The sequence below is a fragment of the Mus musculus genome, chromosome 8 (assembly GCF_000001635.26).
Source record: "Mus musculus strain C57BL/6J chromosome 8, GRCm38.p6 C57BL/6J".
NCBI lineage: Eukaryota > Metazoa > Chordata > Mammalia > Rodentia > Muridae > Mus > Mus musculus.
The window spans coordinates 84,847,139-84,856,923 of NC_000074.6; the positions used below are offsets into that span (position 1 = coordinate 84,847,139).

At 44.7% G+C, this 9,785-nt stretch overlaps 1 long non-coding RNA gene and 1 pseudogene across 1 annotated transcript; one reads left to right on the plus strand and one right to left on the minus strand.

Annotated features, from left to right (window-relative positions):
- Positions 1–8: 8 nt before the first annotated feature.
- 1700122E12Rik lies at positions 9–9,527 on the plus strand. The gene is made up of 3 exons (XR_106144.5): positions 9–182; positions 932–1,157; positions 8,093–9,527. It is a non-coding gene; the product is annotated as an RIKEN cDNA 1700122E12 gene (long non-coding RNA).
- Positions 6,947–7,464, minus strand: Gm5911 (annotated as a pseudogene).
- Positions 9,528–9,785: the final 258 nt, after the last annotated feature.

Here is a 9,785-nt window from a genome sequence, read left to right on the forward strand (position 1 = left end):
TCAGGCACGGTCACGTGACTGAACCTCAGCCCAACCCCGCCCTTGCTGCTGAGAGTCTCTGGCTCGCTAGGAGTCGTTTAAAGAATCCGCGCGAGCGGTACCAGGTGTTAACCGTGCGGTGCGGGACCGAGACGGGTCCTTAGCTTCGGCCCTTTCCCATCCTCTCTGGTCAGAGGGAAGAAGTAAGGATTATTTGCAACTTTCACGTTCCGTCTGTCCTGCACCTAGGGAACGCCCACCGATGGCGAGCGTTTCCTATTCAGGATAAGGTCAAGGGCCAGCCAGGATCCTGAGGTTTCGCTGCATTCTGGTTCCACAGTTGTTCAGGCCATAGAGAACGTACCAGCTTTCTCCTCTCGTCCCGTAGTTCCCTGCAGCCTGTGTGACATGATACAAGTCATTTCGCCTCCCTGAAATGTCAGAAGCCAACAGGGGTGACCCTGAGCTATCTTGACAGAAATGCTTTTAAACCTTTTAGGGCTGTCCACGGTTCAAGAGCAGGAAACACAGAAGTCTCAGGGGTGTGAGTGTAAGCGTGTTTTCTTGGGTGAGAAGTAGGGGTTTTTTGATTTTTGTTTTTTTTTTTTTTCTCTTTCTCTTAAGCTGGAGAATGAAAGGAGTCACTTCTTGTGGTCTCCCACAAACGACTTGGCTTTTGCAATAAACGGCAGAAGGCAAGGGGTGCCGTTTGAGGAGGAAAAAGGACACAGATGGCTATGGTGATAGTTCTAGTGAGATAAGCAGGACCCTTGGATCTGGAGTCCTCTGACTCAAATCATGTGACTCTGCCTGCTGCCTGGAGGAGGAAGAACAGTACCTGTAGGGGATGGGGGATGGGAGGTGTTTCCAAACTGAGGAATTGGGAACCCTGAAACAAGACTATGAACTGCGCAGAAGGAATCCTTACAAAAATGGCGTGCTTCCTTTGCAGTGAGAGGAACTCAGTCAAGCAATGACACTTGAGGTCAAGAAGCTGGGTCTCCACCCTGTCCCCCAGGCAGTGTACAGAACTCAGCATTGCTGGTGAAGGTCCCACTGGAGGACACCCAAGTTCAACATGATCTTGACAGACCTGTGACTGACCTGACCCTCCCTCCAGTCCTGTGCCACTGACACATATGCTTGATGCCTTCTGCTTTGTCCTAGTACCCAAGACGGTGAGTGAAGCAGGGGTCAAAAGTTCAGTTCTCAGCTGCATAGTGAGTTTGAGGCCAGCCTGGGTTAAATGATACACTGCTTTAACACAATGAAATAAAGGACAGGAGAGATTGGTTTGGAGCACTGGCTGCTCTTCTGAATGACCCCAGTCCTATTCCCAGCACACACACATGAAGGATCAAAACCAGGTAATTTGAGTTTCAGAGGGTCTGAAGCCCTATTCTGTGGGCACCAGATGTGTAAATAGTACAGAGACATACGTGCAGGCAAAACATCTATACAAATAAAATAAAAATTAAAAGCTTTAAAAAAAAAACAAACCCTGAATGTGGTAATGCACAACTGTAAACGCAGTATACTTCAGCAGGATAGCAGGCAGGAACATGAGAATCACACTTGACCAGCTTGCTTGCAATGCAGCAGGAGAAAAGAAGAGAGACCCTGTGTCAGATAAGGTGGACGGTGAGAGCCGGTGTCCTCTGACCTCCACACTATGTTGTGATGTGTAATGCAGGTACATGCACACAAACACTATATTCTCTTTTCTTTTTTTTTAAAGATTTATTTATTTATTATATGTAAGTACACTGTAGCTGTCTTCAGACACACCAGAAGAGGGCATTGGATCCCATTACAGATAGTTGTGAGCCACCATGTGGTTGCTGGGATTTGAACTCAGGATCTTCGGGAGAGCAGTCTATGATCTTAACCACTGAGCCATCTCTCCAACCCCTCACTTTTTTTTTCTTTTTCTTTTTCTTTTTCTTTTTTTAATTAAGAAAATCAGGTAGGGCTGATGAGATGGCTCAGCAGGTAAGAGCACTGACTGCTCTTCCGAAGGTCCTGAGTTCAAATCCCAACAACCATACGGTGGCACACAACCATCTGTAATGAGATCTAACGCCCTCCTCTGGTGTGTCAGAAGACAGCTACAGTGTACTTACGTATTATAATAAATAAATCTTTGGGCCTGAGCGAGCAGGGTTGACCAGAGTGAGTGAGGCCGACCTAAGCGAGCAGAGGTCCTAAATTCAATTCCCAACAACCACATGAAGGCTCACAACCATCTGTACAGCTACAGTGCACTCATATACATAAAACAAATAAATAAATCTTTGTAAAAAAAAAAATCAGGTATGGTAGCACATCTTTAATCACAGCATTGGGAGGGCCGGGGTTCTAGTGGATCTCTGTGAGTTCCAGGTCAGCCTGGTGTACTTACTGTAGTCTAGGTCTGCCAGACTTACACAGTGAAACCGTGTCACAAGAGAAAAAAAAATCATTGGGGGAAAACAAATTTTTGAAGCTGAGAGAAAGGGGCCTAAATTGATGAAACCTGAATACATGACTTAACTATAGGGTTGGAATTAGGAAGTGCTAGAAATAATGTGTAACAGGCTCAAATCATGTTTTGGAGTGTCTCAGAACTGGGGATGTATACCTCTGTGATAGAGCCCTTGTCTAGCAAAGCGTGAGGTTTGCGTTTCATCACTATACTGGAAAAAAGTCTGAAGCATGGTCCACTGTTAGATTGTTGTTACCAAATACTGTGTGCATCTGTTGACATGGTATTGCTTCTCACAACAAACCAGGTTCCTTTACACCCGTCAGGAAGACTGAGGGACAGGAATATTAAGTTGTTTATTTAATATTTAACCAATTTAATAAGCTAAGAGTGACATAAGAGGGCTGGTGAGATGGCTCAGTGGGTAAGAGCACCCGACTGCTCTTCCGAAGGTCCCGAGTTCAAATCCCAGCAACCACATGGTGGCTCACAACCATCCGTAACGAGATCTGACTCTGTCTTCTGGAGTGTCTGAAGACAGCTACAGTGTACTTACATATAATAAATAAATAAATCTTAAAAAAAAAAAAGAGTGACATAAGTGGAGCTGGAGAGATGGTTCAGGGGTTAAGAGCATTGGCCACTCTTCAGGAGACCTGAGTTCAAGTCCCAACACCTACATGGCAGCTCACAACTGTCTGTAACTCTGGTTCCAGAGGATCTGATACCCTTACACATGCAGACAAAACACCAATGCACATAAAAGTGATCTGCGTTGTTTTTATATTTTTGAGACAAGGGTCTTACTAAATTGCCAGGACTGGCTTGGAGCTCCTGGACTCATGTCTTGCCCTTTCAAAAGTTACTCTGTTTTTACTCTACTACTACCTAGCCATCTTCCCACTTTGAGACAGGGTCTTTGATACAGATATAGACCAGGCTGGCCTGGAACTTACTGAGATCTCCCTGCTTCTGCTGGGATTAAAGATGTGTACTATGAGGGTCAGCTTCTTTTCTTCTTGACTTCTTTTTAAATAGTTATTGTTATTTTACATATATGAATGCCTACATGTATATATGCATACCACATGCATGCCTAGTGCCCACAAAACAAGAAAGGGACATCAGATCCCCTGGAACCAGAGTTACCTGTGGTTATGTGGGTGCTGAGAGCCAAACCCCAATCCTCTGAAAGAGCAACAAGTGCTCTTAACCACGGATCCATTTTTCCAGCCCAAGCATATTTTTGGGGTTTGTTGTTGTTTGTTTTGTTTTTTTTTCGAGACAGGGTTTCTCTCTGTAGCCCTTGCTGTCCTGGAATTCACTTTGCAAACCAGGCTGGCCTCGAACTCAGAGGCCTGCCTCTGCCTCCCAAGTGCTGGGATTAAAGGTGTGTGCCACCACTGCCCGGCTACAAGCATATTTTTTAAATGAACCTACATTTTTAAGGTTCTTTTTTTTCATTTTATTTAGTTGTGTGTGTGTGTGTGTGTGTGCATCACAACATGTATGTGGAGGTCAGAAGGAATTTTGCCAGACTCAGTTCTCTCCATCCGTCTTGTGGGTCCATGGGATAGAATTCAGATTGTCAGTCTTGGCAAGAAGTACCTTTGTCCCAAGCCACAGCAGCCCTGACATTCGTTTATTCGTTCCTCCTACTGAAGCAGTCTTGGATAACATCTTTGGGCTGAGATTCTTTGCCATCCTTGACTACACAATTGCAGACAACCAAATTTACAAGGTTTCCCCCTCTTCGTCAGTTTTACAGAGGCTTACCCCTTACCTAGTTTCTTCTCATCAGTTTCAGTGAGGCTGATTTTGTGTTCAGCACAAAGGGCCTCTATCATGGTTTGCTGTAAGCATGAAACAATGGGTTTGGCAGGCTTGTGGATAATATATGCTAGGTGATCATGAATGAGGTGGTTCCCACGGCTCTTAGAAAGCAGTAAGTACCATCAACCTCTAAGCATGTGGTCTGGATACATGGGATCCAGTAGCACCTTCTGACTTCCAAGGATACCAGATCCCCAGAAACGGGAGTTACGGATCATTGTGAACCACCATGTGGGTGCTGGGAAGTGAGCCTGGGCCCTCTAGAAGATCATCCAGTGATCTTACTCTCAGCCATCTCTCCAGCCCAGGTCCAAACAGCAATTTGTTTATTTGTTTATTTACTTATTTGTTTATTTTTGTTTTTCAAACCAGGGTTTTTCTGTTTAGGCCTAGCTGTCCTAGAACTTGCTTTGTAGACTAGGCTGGCCTTAAATTCGCAGAGAACTGCCTGCCTCTGCTCACAAGTGCTGGTGTGAAAGTCCTACACCACCACCTAGCCCAAAGAACAATTTTAAAAATCTAGACTTCTAACACAATACAACCAGAGGTACACTAGTTTGCTATCGTGAGGATTGGTAGGAAAATGTTAACGCTAGAGCAATGGCTCTGTAGTTAAGAGGGCTTGCTGCGCCGAGGTTGTGGGGCATGCCTTTAATCCCAGCACTTGGGAGGCAGAGGCAGGCAGATTTCTGAGTTTGAGGCCAGCCTGGTCTAAAGAGTGAGTTCCAGGACATCCAGAGCTACACAGAGAAACCCTGTCTCGAAAAAGTCAAAAAATAATAAATAAATAAATAAATAAAACAGAAAGGGTGGGGAGAGAGCTTGTTGCTCTTGCAGAAGACTCAGGTTCAGATTCTAGCATCCATAATGAAATGCTCATAACCACCTGTCTCCAGCTCCGGGAACCCAGTGCCTCTGGCCTTGGCAGGCACCAGCATTTATGCGCTTGGTAGGGGAGGGGGGATCTCTGTGAGTTCTAGGCCAGCCTGTCTTTAAGTTAAGACATAAACCAGGGCTGGAGAGAAGAAGGCTCAGTGGTTAAGAGCACTTGCTGCTCTTCCAGAGGACTAGTGTTCTGTTTACGGCAGCCATATTAGGTGACTCATAACCAAAGGCAAGTGGAGCTCCATCTGACTCTCATGCAAATGCAGACATATGTACAGATAATTAATTTAAAATAATAAAAATAAAATTTAAAAAATATTTTAAAGGCCTCTGTTTAAATATCAAGACATTATGTTTCTACCAGAGCAGAAAACTTTCCTACAAATAATGAAAACACAATATGTAGTACAGTCTCAATCTTACGAAAGTTTTGGTAAATGAAGCAGTATTTACTGAGCATTGTGTGGAGTGACATCACAGCGGCATGCTTTGTGTTCAGAACTAAGGACAAGGCTGGTAAGATGGCAGGGTGGGTACATGTGTTCTTGACTAAAGCCTGAGGAACTAAATTATACCTTAAGGTGGAAGGAGATAACTTTTAAAAAAGATTTAATTATTTATTTTATGTATATGGGTACACTGTAGCTGAACAGATAGTTGTGAGTCTTCATGTGGTTTTTGGGAATTGAAATTTTAGGACCTCTGCTCGCTCTGGTCAACTCTGCTCACTCAGGCCCAAAGATTCATTTATTCTTATATATAAGTACACTGTAGCTGTCTTCAGATGTGCCAGAAGAGGGTGTCATATATGTTGGGATTTGAACTCAGGACCTTTGGGAAAGCAGTCATTGTGCTCCTAATCACTGAGCCAACTCGTTAGCCAGGGAAGAGATAAATGAGGCCCAAAAGTTTTCCTCTGACCTCCACACGTGTGCTATGGTATGCAAGTGTCTACATTAACACATGCACACATGCATATTGAGAGACTGTGCCAAAATACAAAAGCAAACCCAACCAACACAGAAGCTGCCATGGTTGCATAGCCTGACATGGCCAAGAGCTGCTGGAACTCGCTGCAATTTGGTTTTGAATTAATTTGGTCACTGAATATTCAGAAAACTTTTACTATTGCCATTTTTTAAAAGATTTATTTATTATATGTAAATACACTATAGCTGTTTTCAGACACACTAGAAGAGGGCATCACAGATCTCAATATGGATGGTTGTGAGCCACCATGTGGTTGCTGGGATTTGAACTCAGGACCTTCGGAAGAGCAGTCAGTGCTCTTAACCGCTGAGCCATCTCTTCAGCCCCTGCCAGTTGTTTTTTTTTTTTAATTATTAATACAGTATTTATTTGTCTTCTCTCTGTCAAACCCTGAGCCAAGCACTTTCCCCAGACTTCTTTTTTTTTTTTTTTAAGATTTATTTAATATCACACAAGTACACTGTAGCTGTCTTCGAACACACCAGAAGAGGGCACCAGATCTCATTACAGGTGGTTGTGAGCCACCACGTGGTTGCTGGGATTTGAACTCAGGACCTTCAGAAGACCAGTCAGTGCTCTTAACCGCTGAGCTATCTCTCTAGCCCTTCCCCAGACTTCTTTTTTTTTTTTTTTCCTGGAACTCACTCTGTAGACCAGGCTGGCCTCGAACTCAGAAATCCGCCTGCCTCTGCCTCCCCGAGTGCTGGGATTAAAGGCGTGCGCCACCACGCCCGGCTTTTCCCCAGACTTCTTAAGGAGGTACAGGAAAAGGAACATACAGGGCAGACGACAGGAAAGAACCATGGCAGGTAGAAGTGGAGACAGCTGTTTCACATAGCAGAGAGGATGAGAAAGGCCACCATTAGGCAAAAGAGCCCCATGGCCTCTGAGAGGGCAAAGCCCAGAATCGCATAGGAGAAGAGTTGTTGCTTCAGAGAAGGGTTCCTGGCATAGCCAATGATGAGACTCCCCAGAACAGTCCCAATCCCTGCCCCAGAGCCAGCCACCCCAACTATCGCAGCCCCAGCTCCAATGAACTTGGCAGCTGTGTCGATGTCCCTTGAAATGGTGCTGACTTGGAAACTGCAGCTAGGGATAAGTGAAGTCAGAGGCCGCCGGACCGCCAAGCTGCTAAGGTTCTCATCTGTAGGCATCTGTGGTCGCTTCAACTCCACTGCTGACAGCAGACGACTCAGCAGCTGAGAGAGAGGTGCTCCTGATCAGGGAGTGGGTAGAGACGAACTTGGAGCAGGCGTACATTTTCAGGGGTGAGGGGCCAAGGCAGGAGGGCTGCTCCCAGGGCAGAGAAGACAGAGACCTGCCAGTTGTTTTTTAACCCCCACATTGAGTCACAGGATCACATATGGATGAGATCCAAGGTTTGTTTTGGTTTTTTGTTTGGAAGTTTTGTTGGTTGGTTGGTTGGTTGGTTTTTGGTTTCTTGAGACAGGGTTTCTCTGTGTAGCCCTGGGTATCCTGGAACTTGCTCTGTAGACCAGGCTGGACTTGAACTTGGAGATCTGTCTGTCTCTGTCTTGTGAGTGCTGGGATTAAAAGTGTATGCCCCACACTACCTAATCCACCTTCCTCCCTCCCAGCCCCCCAGCTATGACAGTTTGTAAAAAGTGTCAATGTGATATTATTACATTGATCTCCTGAGAGCACAGAGAAGCCGGAGGGTTTATGATTTTTCTGGTTGTATCAATCACTCCCTGTAGGCTGACATTCTTGCCTCTGAGCCTCATTTTTTTTCAATATATAAGTCTTTTATTCTCCTAAAAGAGCCCAAATTGTACTTGTGATCAGGATCTTGTTTCTGGAGTCAGGAAACTGAGAGCTCCTCACCCCTTCTCAGACACAGAGATGCCATCCTAAAACTGTTGTGGCTTGCTGAATCAGAGTGGCTGAATCAGAAACATGTTCAATGTCATTTCCTTCAAGGATTAACTCATCCTTCTGGGCTTGAGAGAGAGAACAAGCAACACCTGGCCTCATCCAAACCCTGCAGATGGGTTTTTCACCCAAGAAATTTCGGATTTCAACCAATGATGTTCATAGGGAAATGAACATATACAGACCTCATCTTCTAACAGAAGCCCAGTGTAACACACCCTTGATAGTGTTCTGAACATGACTGCAGATGGTTCTGATAGTGGCCAGGTCCTTTCTGTTACCCCACCATTTGTCAACCCGGAGCCTTTTCTTTGTCTTTCCAAGAAGACTCAGCTCCACATTGATGTGATTGAAGTCCCTCCACAGAGTCCCCCTGGGGCCACTTCACAATGACTGTGCACCCCTTCAGAGTGATGTCGACATTTTCTGGAATGTCGACAGTCTGATTGCTGAGAATGGTCTTCATTCTCGCAGTAGATGGGGCAAAGAGAGTTGAGCCTCATTTTTTAATGATTTATTTAATATATATACACTGTAGCTGTTTTCAGACACACCAGAAGAGGGCATCCGATCTCATTACAGATGGTTGTGAGCCACCACATGGTTGCTGGGATTTGAACTCAGGACTTGTGGAGGAATAGTCAATGCTCTTAAGTACTGAGCCATCTCTCTAACTCCAAGCCTCATTTTTTCTCTTGTAAAGTAGAAGAGATTTATATAGTATCTACATTATGAATTTTAGGGAGAACTTAAAATCCCTGAAGTACTCCATGCAGGTCAGCAGGCTTTGTGACTGTCTTAAGTGAATCCCTCCTCCCTAAACATATATGGTTCCCTACCCAGATTCCTTTTGAAAATGTAAAAAAAGTTAACATCTGTAGAGTGGGGCCCTGGAAAGATGGCTCAGCTCTTAAGAGCGCTTGTTAAATATTAAGTATTAAGCTGTTAAGTTCTCTTGCATAGGACCATAGTTCAATTCCCAGAATCCACTTGATGGTTCACAAACTTCCAAAGCTTCAGTTCCATGTGATCTGATGGCCATCTTCTGACCTCTGAGGCCACCATGCACACATATGGTGCATAGACATATATACAGACAAAAACCTCACACATAAAAATAAAGTGAATAAATCTAAAACAACAAAAACATCAATAGAATGGTCATGCCTGAAGCCCACCACTCAGTGCCACCTTCTCTCTAGGTAAGAGAGATTTTTAAAAAAATTTTTTTTTTGGTTTTTCGAGATAGGGTTTCTCTGTGTAACCCTGGCTGTCCTGGAACTCACTCTGTAGACCAGGCTGGCCTCGAACTCAGAAATCTGCCTGCCTCTGCCTCCCAAGTGCTGGGATCAAAGGCACGCACCACCACTGCCCGGCTGAGAATTCTTGAAGGATGGCAGTGATCTGAGCCTGCTAGTGGTGGCTGGATGAAAATTATTGGGGGAAACCAATAGAATTTCAGTCAAGCCTTAGAGTGATTGTCTGTAATCCTAGCACTTGGGAGAAGTAGGCAGGAGATGAGGAGGTCAAGTCTAGCCTCTGCTAAAGAAGACCTGTTTCAAGATATAAAACAAAAATCCCAAAAGAAAACTACTTTTGCCCTTCAAGTCATCAAATTGACTTCACTAGTTAACTAAAAGCCACTGGGGTCAAACTACATGCAGCATCCTGAATCCCTTAAGTACATTTGAGGCTCATTTGCCACACTTAAGATGGCGACGACCAGCTTCCAAGTCGCCCT